Genomic DNA, 16,169 nt, shown 5'->3' on the forward strand with positions numbered 1-16,169 from the left:
TGTGGCAAGGTATAGATTAATGGAAATGGATTAATTTAAGCTGTAAGAACAGTTAGCAAGAAGCCTGCCACGGCCATACAGTTTGTAACCAATATAAGTCTCTGTGTTTACTTGGTTGGGTCTGAGAGGCTGTGGGACTGGCAGGTGAGAGAGATTTGTCCTGACTGTGGGCCAGGCAGGAAAACTCAAGTTACACTTATTAGTTAATTCTGATGCCAGTCAGATGTCCGTCTGTCTGGACTGCAATGATGGAGTGTTAGCAAAACCAAAGAGAGAGAAACAGCTCAAGGAGTGGCCAGGAGGGTGCATACGTCAGCTTCAGCTGCAGTGACCACCCCTTAAGATCGGAAACAGTTAAGTGTCCACGGTGGGTTAGTTATGGTTCTGTCAGGGATTTGGACTGAGGGAACAGGTTCTAGAACAGTGCCGATCTCAGGGGAAAGGGAAAGGTCCATGACTTGAAGAAGTTGGCTCTCATTTCTGATTGCTGCTCCACGATGTCTCACTGGCAGTTTGAAATGAGCCAGGCTGAGTATCTGTGCTCTGAGCGTTGCCAAATACTTCCCTGTGGAAGAGCCGGGTGTTGAACAGTTCCCAGCACCACACTGGAAAAGGACAAAGATGAGGTTTTATGTTGGTCCTCAAAGTTTTGACTGGACATGGCACAGGTCACATGCTCTCACAGCTGACTAGTCAAAGCAGGCCTCACGGCCAAGCTTCCGTCAGTGGGGCTGAGGTGGTGTTTTTCCCACTGAGGGGGACTCCACGGGAGCAGCAGCGAGTACTCAGGAACAAGCTACCGTGTGCCTTCCCAGCGGTCAGAGGTGAGGACTCAGAAAGCCCCCTTGGAATGTGAAGCCGGTGACCTTTAACAATGGACCAGTGTCAGTTTAAGAAGTTGTCAGGGCTTTCCTACGGCAGTCAAAGTTCACCACAGCTGAATTTTACAAAGTTATTCTTTACAGAGTGTTTGTACCGAGCTCAGGCCACTGCACCTGATGTCACCGAGTCATCTGTATCACCAGGGCAAGTGTCCTAGGTCCGTGCCCCGTTGCTGTAGTAAAATACCCTGACAAGAGCAAGAGAGGAGGGAACAGGTTTATTCTGGCTCACACTTCTGGGTTACAGTCTATCCCAGCAGGGAAGTTAAAGCTACAGGAACTCAAAGCACCCAGACACGTCACAGTCAAGAGCAGAGAGAGCAGGACTGCATGTATGCCTACTCTTTCCACTCTTACATAGGTCAGGACCCAGTCCCCGGGGAAATGGCGCCACCCTCAGGGGTCCGGATCCTCCCACATCCATGAATGTAATGAAGACAATTCCCCACAGACAGGCCCTCACCGAGATTCTCCAGGTGAGACTGTGTCTCTTGCCTAGGAGAACTAACCTTCACAGCTAGTTCCCCTTTTATGCACTGGGAAACTGAGGCTCAGTGTGGGTAAGTGGCTTGTTTAAGAGTCACAGAGCTAGTGAAACCTGCAGCCACGTATTTGGTTTTTGGTGGTAGCCAGTTCCATTTTTCACAGATGTTTGCTGTCTGTCCTGATGGCACTCATGCATCCCCTTTCTGTTGAACCTTGGTGAGGGCACATGACTTACCTTGGCCAATGGGCCATGAGCAAAAATGAAGTGTGACTTCAGATTAGAAACCCCAGGGAAGGATTCCTGTGCTTTCTTTCTCCTCCCTCTGCAGTCATGGAAACTCCATGAGCCAAAGTCCCCAAGAGACCGTGGTGAGCAGAGGTTCCTGTCAAAGAACATGCCAATAAAGTACGAGCAGGGATTTTATTTTGTTGTTTTAGGCTACTGAGATTTTTCCAGTAGCTTTTGTTGTTGACGCAGGGTCCTGTGTAGCCCAATCTGGCCCAGAACTTGCTGTGGCTAAGGATGACCTTGAAATTCTGACCTTCCTGTCTCCATCTCCCGAATGTTGGGATCACTGGTGTGCACCATCACACCCAGTCCATCTGTCCATGACTATAGCAAAACTCAGTCTGTCCTAACTGATCTCTCTCTTACTGGGGTTGGAATAAACAGGCTGACAAGATGCTCTTGCCCCAGTGGCCAAGATCTACTTACTTTGGTCACTGGAGTATAGACATGGGGTTCCCAGAGATTTATAGACTTGGGACTCCAGTTGCTACCACAGAGCAACTTGCTGTCACCTGGCAGGGAGCATGCTTCCTTTTGTGCCCATCTGACCTGGTGGGTCTTTCCAATTTGTGCAGTATACTTCCTGTCTCTGTCACCCAAACCACAGCAATGAGATGTGGTTTTCTCAAGAACTGACTAAGCTCAGGCCACCTGAACAATTTGAGCCATTCACTACAGTTTTGAGGTCATTGTGGCCAAACTTGGAGTTCTTTAAAAGCTGCCAGCCTTCACACACACACACACACACACACACACACACACACACACACACAAACGAAAACACTCTTATAGTATTGGCAGCAACTGTTAAATGAAAGATTATTCAATGACATTTGGCAAAGCCAACTTGGTCCGGGACCACTGTGATCGGTAAAGGGACCAGTGTGATGGAATGTTGCAGGTGTGTGTTGTGGGGTGGGGGTGGAGAAGAGATGAGGCTCAACTCCCAACAGGCCAGAGAAGTAAGTGAGAGTGTATACCAGGAGCAAGGTGGGGTGGTGGGTGGAAAATTACCAAGAGGAAACCTCGGGGTAAGAGGGACTCCTTTCTACCTGACCTGACAGGATTCTTGCTGAAAAACAGGCCAGGAGGATCAGACATGGGGGTGGTGGAGGAAGAGGAACTGATCAAGGACAATCAGATCTCCGGGATGAGGAAGTCCTGACTGACTTGGGTCTTTGCTGAAACTGGATTTTCCAGGGAAGTTCACTGTTGAACCTACCAGAAGTTATAGAAACTTGACTACAGCTGAGCCAGGCAAAGGATCCTGTCACAACCGACACACGCTCAGTGGGGGCGTGGGGGCGCGGGGGGGGGGGGGGGATTCTACTCCTAAAACACAGCCTGTGAGGAAATCCCTGTGGAATGCACCAGAAGTTCTGCCGGAAGATGATAAGGCAGAGCTGAACACACGGGATGGGAAGAACTCTGACTGACAGGTCAGAAGGCCCTGGTTCCTGAGGCAGGGGATTCATTTGAAAGTGACTGAGCAGAGGGTGCTTAGACCTTGTGATTGACAAAGTTCCAGTTCATTCATTTCATTTATTCACTTGTTTGATGGCTGATTATTTTATTGGCGTTTATTAGTTTTTGATACAGGGTCTCATCATGTAGCTCAGGTTGGCCTAGAACTCACTAAGCAAATTTCAGACTTGCAGCATTCCCCCTCAACAACTGAGTGCTGGGGTTACAGAAGTGCACCTTCGGTTCCAGCTCATGCAACTTCTTTTCTTCTCTTTCTTAAAATGTTTTAAAAGGTTTATTTTTATTTATGTGTATGCGTGTAATTGCATGGCTCTTGAGTGCAAGTACCCTCAGAAGCCGGAAGAGGGTGTTGAATCCTTCAGAGCAGGAGTTACAGGTGGTTGTGAACCACCTCACATGGGTGCTGGGAACTGAACCAGCTCCTCTGGAAGAACCGAAAGCGCTCTTAACGGCTGAACCATCTCTCCAGCACCCTTTATTATTATTACTTTAAAATTTTTATTTACATGTATTTATTTGTGTGTGTGCATTTGTGTGTGTACAGGCATGTACCTGGTGTGCACGTGGAGGACAGCTTGCAGGAGTTGGTTCTGCCTTCCAACCATGTGGGCTCTGGGATCAAACTTCGGCTATCAGACTTTGAGGCGGGTTCTCCTTTACCAGCTCAGTCACCTCACTGACTCTCAAACGTTATTTCCTTGAAAATATTTTCACTAACAATAATCTGTCATCTCCCCTTTGTTGGTGGGCATTCGGTCCCCTCAAGACTTCCAGATGGTTCTAAACTCACCAGTGGCTTCTAGCTGCATGTACAGTTTCTTGCTGAATGGATTAACGTGGGCTTTACATTTCCAAAGGTCAGTCTCCAGCTGGATTCAAAGTCCAGGAGGCAGAGGGAGAAGTGGGCGTGGTCTGCTCCGACAATGACCCCGCCCTCTGGTGGGTAAGAGGAGAAAAAAAGGGTTGGCTTCCCTAGGTGACCCCCCCCCCACACACACACACCTGCTTGTCCTTCTCCCTTCACAGCTGGCCAGATGTCCCTGTTGCTATCCTCTATTCTTCTATTGCTTGTTTTGTTTATGAGATAGGTCACAGGTAACCCAGGCTGGCCTCAAACTATGTAGACAAGGATAAGCTTGAGCTTCTGATCCTCCTGCCTCCATTTCCTGCTGGGGATCGAACCTAGGGCTTTGTGAATGCTAGATAAGCTGTCCACCAACTGAGTCATATCCCTACCTCTGTGTTGTTGAGTGGCCCAACTAGTGATGTGTGTGTGTGTGAATGTATGTGAGTGTGTATATGTGTGTTAGTGTGTGTGTGTGTGAATGTATGTGTGTGTGTATGTGCATGTGTATGCATCTATGTGATTATGTGTGTATGTGTGTGTGAGTGCATGTATGTGTGTGAATATGTATTTGTGTGTGAGAGTGTGTGAATGTGTGTGAGCGTGTATATGTGTTAGTATGTATGTGTGTGATGTGTGTATGTGTGTATGTATGTGTGTGTATGTATGTATCTGTGTGAGTGTGTATGTGTGTGTGTGAGTGCATGTATGTGTGACTGTGTGTGTATGTGTGAATGTGTGTGTGTGGTGTGTGGGTGTATGTGTGTATATATGTATCTATATGTGTGTATGAGTGTGTGAGTGCATGTATGTGTTAATGTGTGAATGTGTATGTGTGTGTGTGTGTGTGTGTGTGTGTGTGTGTGTGTGTGTGTGTGTAGTGGAGGTGGGAGTGAAACCACCTCAAAGGCCCAGCTGATCAGGGCTGGGTCGTAAACAACCCCCATTGCGGATGGCCTCTCTCTGGTTCTCTCCTCACTTCACTCCCAGTGGACCAGCTGCTTCGATCACATCGACTCTGCAGTCCCAACCCTGGGCAAAATCCAGCGTTCTACCTCCCCTTGCCCTTGCCTGCTGGCTACATGCCTGACCTTCCTGTCCCATGTCTTTCCCCTATCTCAGTAGCACCAGCGCTGTGGGCAAGTGAAGCCAGTCACTCAACAGACATCGTCAAGGTGAAGTGAGATGCCCTCTGGTGGCAGGCACCTCAAACCAGACGGATAATACAATCGGCTTGCTTCCAGCAATCTAGAGCTGGGTAACAGACCCCTGGAAACTTCGTCACACAATACAACCACTATTTTATCAAGCTGCTGGAGCTCACTGAGGGAAGCAGAGGCGAGATTCCTGGTCTCTGCCTGCAGGCCTTCAGGGTAGCTCCCAGTGACCCCTGCCTCCTGACATCCTCTCCCTTGGGAAGTTATATCCTGCATTGTATGGCTGCTGTGGCTAGTGGAATATGGGAGAAGTAATAGTATGTGCTGTGGGTTGGCTATGGCTTCAGTGTGTCCCCCAGAGGCTTGTGTGCTGGAAGCAGGGTCCCCATTGTGGATGTTGAGGAGGTGGAATCTTTATGTGGTAAGGCCTAGAGAAAGCAGTTATGTCGTAGGGCCGCACCCTCAGAAGGGACTCATGATGCTCTTGTGGGGGGGGTTCTCCCGAGAAGGAACTGTAAGGAGAGTAGACCCAGCCCTGAACCCCTCCAACCTCCTGGTTTCCTGTGTGATCTCTTCTCCCAGCATTCTGCGATCGCGGTGCTCTTGGCCATGAGCTCCTCGCCAAGGCCAAGTACAAGGACTGCCTGATCTAAACCCTCAGTCTCAAAACTGGGACCTAAATATTGATCCCTCCTCCCTTCCTTCTTTCCTTCCTCACTGCTTCCTTCCTTCCCTCCCTTCTTCCCTCCCTTTTCCCTCACTCCCTTTCTTTTCTTCCTTCCTCTCCCTCTTTCCCCCTCTGTCTCTCTCTGTTACGTTAGAACATTCAGTTGTTAAAGCTAATCAAGCAAACCATACACCCATCATCTGCGAATTATATCATATGTAAATTGTTCCCATGGTGAGTAGCATTCAAAATGGCCCCTGATGACTTTTGCCTCCCAGTGTGTGTGACCCTGTGAAATCCCCACCCACACTATGTCAGGTTGCTCTGTCTGGCCCTAAAGATGTGGGAGGAGTGATTATGTAATAAGGGTCTCTCTCTCTCTCTCTCTCTCTCTCTCTCTCTCTCTCTCTCCCTCCCTCCCTCTCTTTCCTCTCCCTCTCTCTCTCCCTTCCTATCTCTCACTTATTCTGGAGGAAGCTGTATGTTGAGCTAGGGATAGAAGTCAGCCCAGATGCGGATCCTTCAGTTCCATCCCAGGCCCCGACTGATGTGATAAGTGACAATGTAATCATTTCAATCAATCACACATGTGGGGAAAGATATTTGAGAGTTTCCACAGGGACTCTGGAGTACTTTCTGTGATTCAGACTTCTGGATCAGCCTCTGAGGTAGAGAGACAGGTTGCTGGGATTTCTGTCTGGACACTAGTAACTAGTGTCTCCAAAGTAGCTCCAGACCATGCCTACTGAACAGCCCCACAGCAGCTGCACATAGACTCAGATGAACACCTGCTGGGCATAGAGGACTCCAGAATGGATCCAGCCCATGGATCCTCAGCTGCAGCAGGCATCCACCCAGGGCTCAAAGTTAGTAACATCTGATACGATTGGACATGTTTTATGTAGTGGGCAATAGGCAAAGTGCTGCACATCCATCTTTTCACTCTTTGCATGGGTTCAGCTTGACATGACTGTAGCCATCTTAAGTCATAACTACCACGATTACCCCAGGCTAGCCCTAGCTGGTTTTTCTTGCATAGTTTCCCAGGAAAGGATAAATAGGCAAAACCATTGAAGTGGTATGAGGGACTTCACAACCAAACCCTGACTCCAGGGATGTGTCCGACTCTTTGATGTTAGCTTGAGATGATCTAAGGACATGCCAGCTAGGATGAAGTCACTTCCGTCCTAACCCATAAACACACCTCTCTTTTTGACCCAAATTGTGTGAATCCAACTTGGTCTTGTTGCTTTCCAGGGCCAAGCATCTGTAAGCCTCTACCAAATTGTACTCTGTGCATTCCTCAACCTGTCTGCCTCTTTTTCTTTGGTCTTACAGCACCTGGGGCTGGTCCTCATGTGCTAGCACTTGGTTGTTCTAGAACATTCTTCTCAACACCCCCCTGAAGACCTATTTTATAGTGGAGAAAGTGGAAACTCAGAAAGCTGAAGCAAACTGCCAGATCGTGTAGTTTCTCGGGTGTGGCACTCTGGTGGCTCTCAAACTGAGAAGTAGGGAAGCAGTAACTGCAGCCCTGAGAACACTCTCCTCATCCCACTTCTGCGATTCCTTCCATAGCATCACGGCAGGGACACTCTGTTGTCAGAGGAAGCTACAGGCCCACTCCAGAGCCCCTAAGGCAGTGGTTCTCAACCCTCCTAATGCTGCTGCCACCCTTTAATACAATTCCTCATGTTGTAGTGACCCCTGACCATAAAATTATTTTTATTACTACTTCCTAACTGTAATTTCGCTACTGTTATGAATTGTAATGTAAATACCTGAGATGCAGAATGTATTTTTATTGTCACAAACTGACCGATAGGGGTCACAGCCCACAGGTTGAGAACCACTGCCCTGAGGCGATGTGGAGTGAGACCAGCAGGGAATAATCAGAGTTCTGAGAGTCTCTGAGACAGCTAGCGCCAGAGAGAAGGGTGTGTCACTGTGATTGGTTTAATAAAGAACTGGATGGCCATTAGCTAGGCAGGAAGAGGTTAGGCGGGACTTCTGGGGACAGAGAGCTCTGGGAAGAAGAAAGGCAGTCTCTAGCCAGATGTTGAGGAAGCAGGATGAGCAATGCAGAGTAAAGGTAACTGAGCCACATAAAAGAACATAGACTAAAAGATATGGGTTAATATAAGTTATAAGAGTTAATGGGGCCGGATGGTGGTGGCGCATGCCTTTAATCCCAGCACTCGGGAGGCAGAGGCAGGTGGATCTCTGTGAGTTGGAGTCCAGGCTGGTCTACAGAGCAAGATCCAGGACAACTACACAGAGAAACCCTGTCTTGAAAAACAAAACAAAACAAAAAATTAATGAGACAAACCTAAGCTAAGGCCAAGCTTTCATAATTTCATAATTAATAACAAGACTCCCTGTTTAGTGCTCAGGTCGACAAGGACAGACCATTAGAAACAAAAGTCCAGTCAAGCCAATGCAGATAGATGACAGTAATGGTACCTCCGGGTGTAAAGCCTGCGCCTACCATCTTGATCGTTTTACATAGCATCTTCATCAGTTTGGAAGTATAATGAATACTTCAGACTAGATAATTTATAACAGCAATTTATTGTTCATGGTTCTAGGATGTTCAAGGTCAAGGTAGCAATAGATGTGAAGTCTGGTGGAGGCTACTCTTGCTTCAGAGACCATTTTTATAATGGCTGCTACCTGGAAGGTAGCATCACATGGAATCCCTCATCCTCAGTGCCCAGAGCATCAAGAAGGGTCAGATGTCCACCCAGAGATACCAAATCATGACCTCAGTTTTGAGACAATTGCTCTTTGTGGCTCTTGGTGATGTTTGGTGCCGAAGCAGTAGAAGCTGGAGACGCAGTCAGTCCCCTGCCCTTATACGAGGTTGTCGGCATCATAAACCACGGTGCTTGCTGGGTTTGGTGAAACACGGCCGTACTTAGCACTTGGGAGGCAGAGGCAGGAAGAGTTCTGTAAATGAGACTAGCCAGGGTTCTGTAACAAGCTCCTGTCTCAAAAAAACCCCAACCAACAAAACCCCGTAAATACTGCTTGTGGATGTATATGTGCAGAAGAAATGGACAGGAAGGTCCCTGAAGCAAACTTCACTGGGAAAAATCATGTCTCTGAAGATCCCAAGAAACAGAGGGGAAAAGAGGTAATTTTGATTCGGGATATCAAGTTGGGAAATAGAGAGGGCACAAGAAAGGAGGGCTTCTCCAAATCCCTCTGGCCCCGGTTTCCCTTTGCTGGGAGACACCCAAGAATTTCACCGTAGTCAGATTGCCTCCTGTAAGGGAACTGTATTCTCCTGAGGAGTATCATAAGACTGTTTTTTGATTTGTTTTTTTAGACAGGGTCCACTATATAGCCCTGGCTGTCCTGGAGTTCACTATGTAGACCAGGCTGATCTTGAACTCAGAGATCTACCTGAGCACTGGAATCAAAGACATGCACTCTCATGCCCGAATAAACAAGCCTGTTAACCTCGCTAGTGAGTTATGTCTTAAGTCCCCCCTCCTCCTGTCCCGTGGATCCCTCTGGTCAATGCTTTATCTCCACTAACCCTTTCCCTTCTCCACCTATGAACCTGCAGCATGCCAAGGATGTCCTCTTCACAGACAGAATGATAAGTAAGTATTCTAGCACAGATGATACCTAACTCCTAACCTTAGTTGTAGATTAAGCAACCTCCAAGCAACCCCCACCCCCCAGAGCTGGCTACTGCTGCCGGCTTAGGTACGCTCCCAACACTGGCATCCGCTCTTAAGTGCATCTCATCTGTTTGATCAATAGACTCTCTAGGTCCATTTCACTCTGAGTTTTCCTGATTTCTTTTTTGTGGTGGGCATTAAGACCTGGTGAACCAGGTCGCATCCGAGTCTGAACCTTTGGGAGGGAGGGAGTCTCTGCATACATAGTCCGCAAGGTCGGATTTCTGGCGGCTGGTAACAACCTCACATTCTGAATTATTTCTCAGTTAATAGTAACAAACTGGTATTTGTTACTATTAGGGGTAAACACTTTTTCCTTTTCCTCCTCCTTGACAGGGTCTCATATCACCCAAACTGGCCTCAAACTCCATGTGGCTAAAGATGACCCTGAACTTTTAAAAATATTTTACTTTTTACATGTATGGGTGTTTTGCCTGCGTGTAGTCTGTGTAACATGTGCATGCCTGGTATCCTCAGGGGCTAGAAAAAGGTGTTGGATTCCTTAGGACTGAAATAACAGTTGTGAGCTACCAGGTAGATGCTGGGAATTGAACCAGGGTCCTCTGAAAGAGCAGTCAGGGCTCTGAACTATTGATCCATCTCTCCAGCTCCAACCTTAAACTTCTTATCCTCCTGCCTCCACCTCCCAAGGGGTGGGATTACAGGCCTGTGCCACCACACCAGGCTAAAAATGTTTTCTTTGTAACAAATATTGCATTGAAAAAGAAAGCCTATAATTCCTTATTTGTTGACGAGAAAGGAGTCCAAAGCAGATGAAATTTGCGAGCATTTTAGAATTCTCAAAACACAGGAAGTAGGAAGAAACCTTTGCCGAGAATCCTAGGAGAGAGCATTATTCAGTTACAATCACCACCTCCTGAATCCCTGATGAGTCTTTTCTGATTTTTATTAGAATTTTGTTTAATTTCCCAGGTTGACACTGTACTTAGAAACTAAATGGCCCAAAATTGAAATTTTTATGTTTGGGGGGAAAAAATTTCAGAAAATGTATCCAATGTATCTGATATCAAAAAGGAGAAAAGATATAAAAATCAATCTCTTTCTATTGACATTGAAATGGGAAAGAGATTTAATATACTCTAAAAACCCTTTATAGTATCTAGCATCCCTGTGGTGGGCCATGCTGTTCTGCTAATTGGCCAAGCAACCTATCCTATTGTGGAAATGGAAAGAGCTAGAGAGTAGGCCGCCGGCAGAGCATTGGCCTATTGGGCATTAGGCCCTGGGTTCAATCCCAGCACCACATACACATTTTTTAAAGGGGAAGAATGACGGTACCTTCTTGCTGTGTCCTTGTGTGGCAGAAAAGGTAAGGGCCTCTCTCACAAAAGTGCTTATTCATTCATGAGGGGGTCACTTCCCACTGTCACAGCAGGTATTGGGTCCTAATGTGAACTGGGGAGGGGGGGTACCAGGATTCCAGCCATATCACATGGTTACCCCTGTCCTCACTACACCAACCCACAAAGTAAATAGTGTTATCTTCACTCTACCATGAGGAAAATAAGCCCCAGATAAATAGCAGGGCAAGGCCCATGTGACTGAGGACTCACGCTGCTTCTGTGACTCGTGCTGGTCCAAAGGACTCAAGGCATCTCAGGGACACTAGTACAGTTGCAAGCTTAAGACAGAAGTTCCCTTAATAGGAGATCGCTGCCCAGTCACCTGACTCCCATCTCTAGGGTGCTGACCAATCAGTTAACTGGAGGTCTACGGATGAGGGGCCACATGTGGGTCAGTCAGCAATGGAGGAGAGGAGGAGAGAACCTTGAGCTGCAAAAATGGCTGCCCGGGCCTACTTTTTCTTCCAGCGAGTCCAGAACCCACTTGGGCTTGCCTTCCAAAGCTCTGGTTTGACCCATCAAACTGCTGGCCTGTGAATGCCTACGGAGTTGTTTCTTTGCTCCTCAGCGCCCCCTTGTGCCGCGCTGACCCACTTGCTGAGCCTCCTCCGCCTCCTGCCCAGTCTTCTTCAGCTCAGGTCTCCACACCTTCTTGCAAAGGGCTGTATCATCTGAGCATCAGAGCAGCGTTGGCCGCCGGTGTCATCCTTCCCTAGTTGTGCATGGCCTCATGGTCTCGGGCGGTGCTGACGTATACAGTGTGTGGAAGACTGACCCAAGTGGGGAATTCCATCCATGTGGCTATGGGGAAGTCGTGTCTATGCTGGGGGCAAGACTTTTTGGTGGTGCAGCTGCTTGTGGGTTACTAACACCCCTGTAAGTAACCCCCACCCATGCTCTATAAAGCAAGCCCTGTAAACTCACTGGTTCCCCCAAATTGGACTTTGGTGGAAGGGCGCTTTGTTTTGTCGTTGGTTCGCTATATGTGGGGGCTTGTGGTACTTTGAAAGAAAATGGTCCCCAAAGGGAGGGGCGCTATTAGGAGGTGTGGCCTTGTTGGAGTAGCCCTGGCTTTGTTGGAGGAAGTGTGTCGCTGTGGAGGTAGGCTTTGAGGTCTCTTGTGCTCAAACTATGTCCAGTGTCTTAGTTCACTTCCTGTTGTCTGCGGATCAAGATGTAGAACTCTTAGCTCCTTCTCCAGCACCATGTCTGCCTGCACGCTGCCATGTCCTGCCATGATGGTAATGGACTAAACTTCTGAAACTGTAAGCCACCCAAATTCAATGTTTTCCTTTATAAGAGCTGTCGTGGTCATGGCGTCTCTTCTCAGCAGTAGAAACCCTAAGACAGGGTTAGACATTGGTTTACAGCTCCTCACACCACCTTCCTATTGGACTGTTTCTCCTGTGACCCCAGCTGTGTCCCTCTGACACAGTTCTGGATTTTTCTCTTCTGACTTTTGCACCCTGGCTCAGGGCACTAGTAGTAATGGCTACGGCATGGAATGCATTTGCTAATGCGTGTACTGGCACTGGGCAGGAGGTTTTTCTATGCTGCGAGGTCCTTTAAACCAATCCTGGCAAGTCAGCACTCTTAATTGGCCTGTTTTACAGATGGCCAAAACGAAGTTGTCAGAAGGTGAGTCACTTTGCCAAGGTTTGCAGCCAGTAGGGGTTGCCCTAGGAGATGGATTAATGAGTGTGTGTGTGTGTGTGTGTGTGTGTGTGTGTGTGTGTGTGCGCGCACACTCACTCTTACAGAGACAGTCTAGTGTTTGCCCTTGCTGCCAGCGAGGGGTTTGGAGGCCAGAGCCTGGTGCCTTCAAAGTGCCCAGCACTGTCTACCAGGAGTGCTTCAAGTCCCTTTGAGCCTGGGCCTTTAAAACCTTAGCTTCCACCCCAAAGCATCCACCAAACCAGGGAACTGCCTGGGACTGTACACTCAGGCCCCTACGAATACTGAGCCGGAATTTCTGGCATGGGGCCCAGCACTCTGTGGCTTCACAAGTCCCCTAGTTGTTCCTGATGCCTGCCTGAGGCTGAGAACCACTGGAGAAGGCAGGAGAGAGCCTTGGCCACAGCCTTCCTCACCGCACTCGCTGCTGGCAGGAAGTGAGTGCTTTTGGCTGAGTGGGCTTTTTGTATGTGGTGGCGTTTGTTTTCTAGTCACACTTGTTAGAAGGTCTGGCATGAGGGAAAGTGTGTGAATTCCTTAATCATCACACTCTATTATTATTTTTTCCACATTTGAGTATAGCCTAACAGAACAAAAATAAACACAGTGAAATCCAAAAGCGTACATGCTGGTACCTGAGCATCTCGTCTAGCGGAGGGCTAAGGATATGATCCCCTGTTCAGTTCATGTACTTGAACTTGGCCTTCTTGGTGCTGGCAGAGATGGATCCTCTGTGCACCTGCCTGGATGTTAGGGCACGCAGACACCCCACTAATAACTACAATTCAGGGTTCTCTGGGCTGGGGCTCTGGCTCTGCTTCAATACATCTCTTGAAATACTTGATTAGCACACCCCCTGATTTGAATCTAGGCTCTGCCATGTACCTGCTGTGTGATCCCGGGCACGTTACTTGGCTTCTCTGACTCCAGCCTCTACTGCTATAGGATGAGAGTAGGAATTCCCATCTTGTGGGCCTGTTGTGAAGAGGGAAGGAAATGTATGGCGTGTAGCAGTGTGTGTGTGACTAGTTGTGTGACCTTGAAGGAGTTCACCTCTCTGGGCTTCTTTCCTGCCTTGTAACCGGGAGCTGCTGATAGTGTAGGTAGCTTTTCAGTCTGCAGCAGAGTTAAAGAATCTAAGATCTCAGCCAGGCGGTGGTGGCGCACGCCTTTAATCCCAGCACTCAGGAGGCAGAGCCAGGCGGATCTCTGTGAGTTCGAGGCCAGCCTGGTCTCCAAAGCGAGTTCCAGGACAGGCGCAAAGCTACACAGAGAAACCCTGTCTCGAAAAACCAAAAAAAAAAAAAAAAAAAAAAAAACAAGGAAAAAAAAAAGAATCTAAGATCTCTATGCATCACCGTCAGATTTACACGTAAATCACCGTTGTACAATAGCGAGCACCTCAGGAATGTCAGCTATTATGAAGCACCTGGCACAGAGCCTGGATATATATAGTGAATGCTCAATAAACAGTGGCTCTTGCTATTTTGGGTTTCCATCCTTAACTTGTGAATAGCTCTGACCTCAAAGAGTCCTCAGGCTTCTCAAGGTTTCCGAACCACTCACCAGAGCTTGTGTCTTCTGCCGGTTCCCATCTCCTGCTGTTTGTCCTTGGTCTGGTGTGGAAACTCTCTGTTTTGGCTTTACATCCTGTGCTCGCTCATCTTTGCTATCAGTTTGCCTGGATTCGGAGTCACCTGGGAGATGCACCTCCGGGCCCGGCTATGAAGACATTTTCAGAGAGGTTAGTTCTAACAGAGGAAAAAGACCCACCCTGAACGTTAGCGGCACCCTCCTAAGGGCTGGGGCCCTGCCCTGAGTATGAGGAGAAAAGGAAACCAGCCAAAGGTTGACGTCTCCTATCTCTATTTTCTGGTTCATGGGGATGTGAGGAGCACCAGTCACACACCGCCATTAACTCTGCCAGGCCTTCCCTACCGTGATCTCCTCTACCCTCTCACACCATGAGCCCAGAGGGATTCTTCCTCCCTTACTCCATGCCTTCTTCACAGGGCACATCTCTCTGGCATGAAATCAGACAGTTCAGGGTTAAGTTCCTGTGAGGTCACCTTAGAGAACGATCAAATTTGAATTTTCCCATCTCTAAAATGGGGCTAATAACGTGCTTTTTCGGTAGGGCTGTCTACAGATGACGTGTGTCTGCGGGCTTGTAAGCATTCTCTGAGTGCTCAGTGATGTTTATCTGTTTCTCTGTTTACCTCTCCCCCTGGAGCGACTCACTGTGAACAGAACACACTGATGTTTAAATGGCAGAAACAGAGCTGGCAAGATGGCTCAGCAAGTGAAAGGTGCTTTTTGCCACGCCCGACCTCCTGAGTTTGATCCCTGGGATCCATGGGGTAGAAGGAGAGAATCAACTCCTGACCTCTGACCTCTGTTTGTGCTGGGGCATGCGCATGCACACACATACACAAATAAATAAACGTGAGAAGATAAATGGGGCAAATAATCTGCTTTGCCAGTCGCCAAGCATTAGAAAATCTCCCTTTCTCTCTTACGATTGTAACATTTCGGGGTGTGGGAGGAAGGAATGTAGCCAGCTAAACACTTTTTCTCACCTAAAAGGGTGCACCACGCACCTGTGCATCCTGGGCAGTGGCAGGAGGTATTTAAAGCCAGGGTGGGTTGGACCGCGCTCCCTACCCCCGAGGTATGTTAACTTCTTGAGCTGGGGAGATAGACGGCTCAGTTTGCAAGGTGTTTGCTGTGCAAGTTCAATCCTTAGCACCCACATAAAAGCTGGGAATGGGGGAGTGTGTCTGTGATCCCAATGCTGGCAAAGCAGAGACAGGAGGGTCCCTGGGGCTTCCCGCCAGCCAGCCAAGTCTTGTTGAATAACATTAGATTCAGTGAGAGCTCCAATCTTAAAAACAAGATGGAACGTCATCGAGGCAGACACCGGGCCTTGACCTCCGGCCTCCCCACCTATGTGCATGAACATGCACACACACATAAAAGTATGTTAAAGTTCTAATTTTCAGTACTGTGTTCTTGCTTGGAAATAAGCACTTGACAGAGATCAGCAAGTTCAACGGAATTCATTACGGTAAATCCTGATCCAACGCAAGGCATGTTCTAACGGAGAATTTGGACATAGAGCCAGTGACGTGAAGGCTCAAAGAGAGAAGACAGCAATGTGCTGGAGCAGCAGGTTGTGAACCGCTGCCCCGGAGCGATGCACCCACAAGCTAAGGAATGCCAAGGATGGCTGCAAACACCAGAGACTGAGAAGCAAGGGACGATTCTCTTCTAGAGCTGTCAGAGAGAGCCCAGCCCGCTGACACCTCCAGAAATGGGGACTGACACATTTCTGTTGTTCCAGAGCACCAGCTGCCGGTGCTTTGTTCCGACAGCCCTAGAAAGCAGGCACCATTTTGGGAAGCCCGAATAAATAAACATTTTGCCAGCTCTCTAGCTCTCAACGGTACTCTGCACAGCCATCAGGATGGTCATATGGCACAGGAAGGAGAGGCAGGCAGAGAGGAGCCCTCGGGCTGGATGCCCGCAGGATGACCAGGCCAGAATTCCCAGTCATCGCTTGGCATTCAAACATAAATGCTAAAAGTTAAGGGTGAGAGGCTGTGGAGAAGTCTCAGTCAATAAAGTGCT

This window comes from Peromyscus californicus, unplaced genomic scaffold (assembly GCF_007827085.1).
Source record: "Peromyscus californicus insignis strain IS unplaced genomic scaffold, ASM782708v3 Scaffold_5__1_contigs__length_169319896, whole genome shotgun sequence".
Classification (NCBI taxonomy): Eukaryota; Metazoa; Chordata; class Mammalia; order Rodentia; family Cricetidae; genus Peromyscus; species Peromyscus californicus.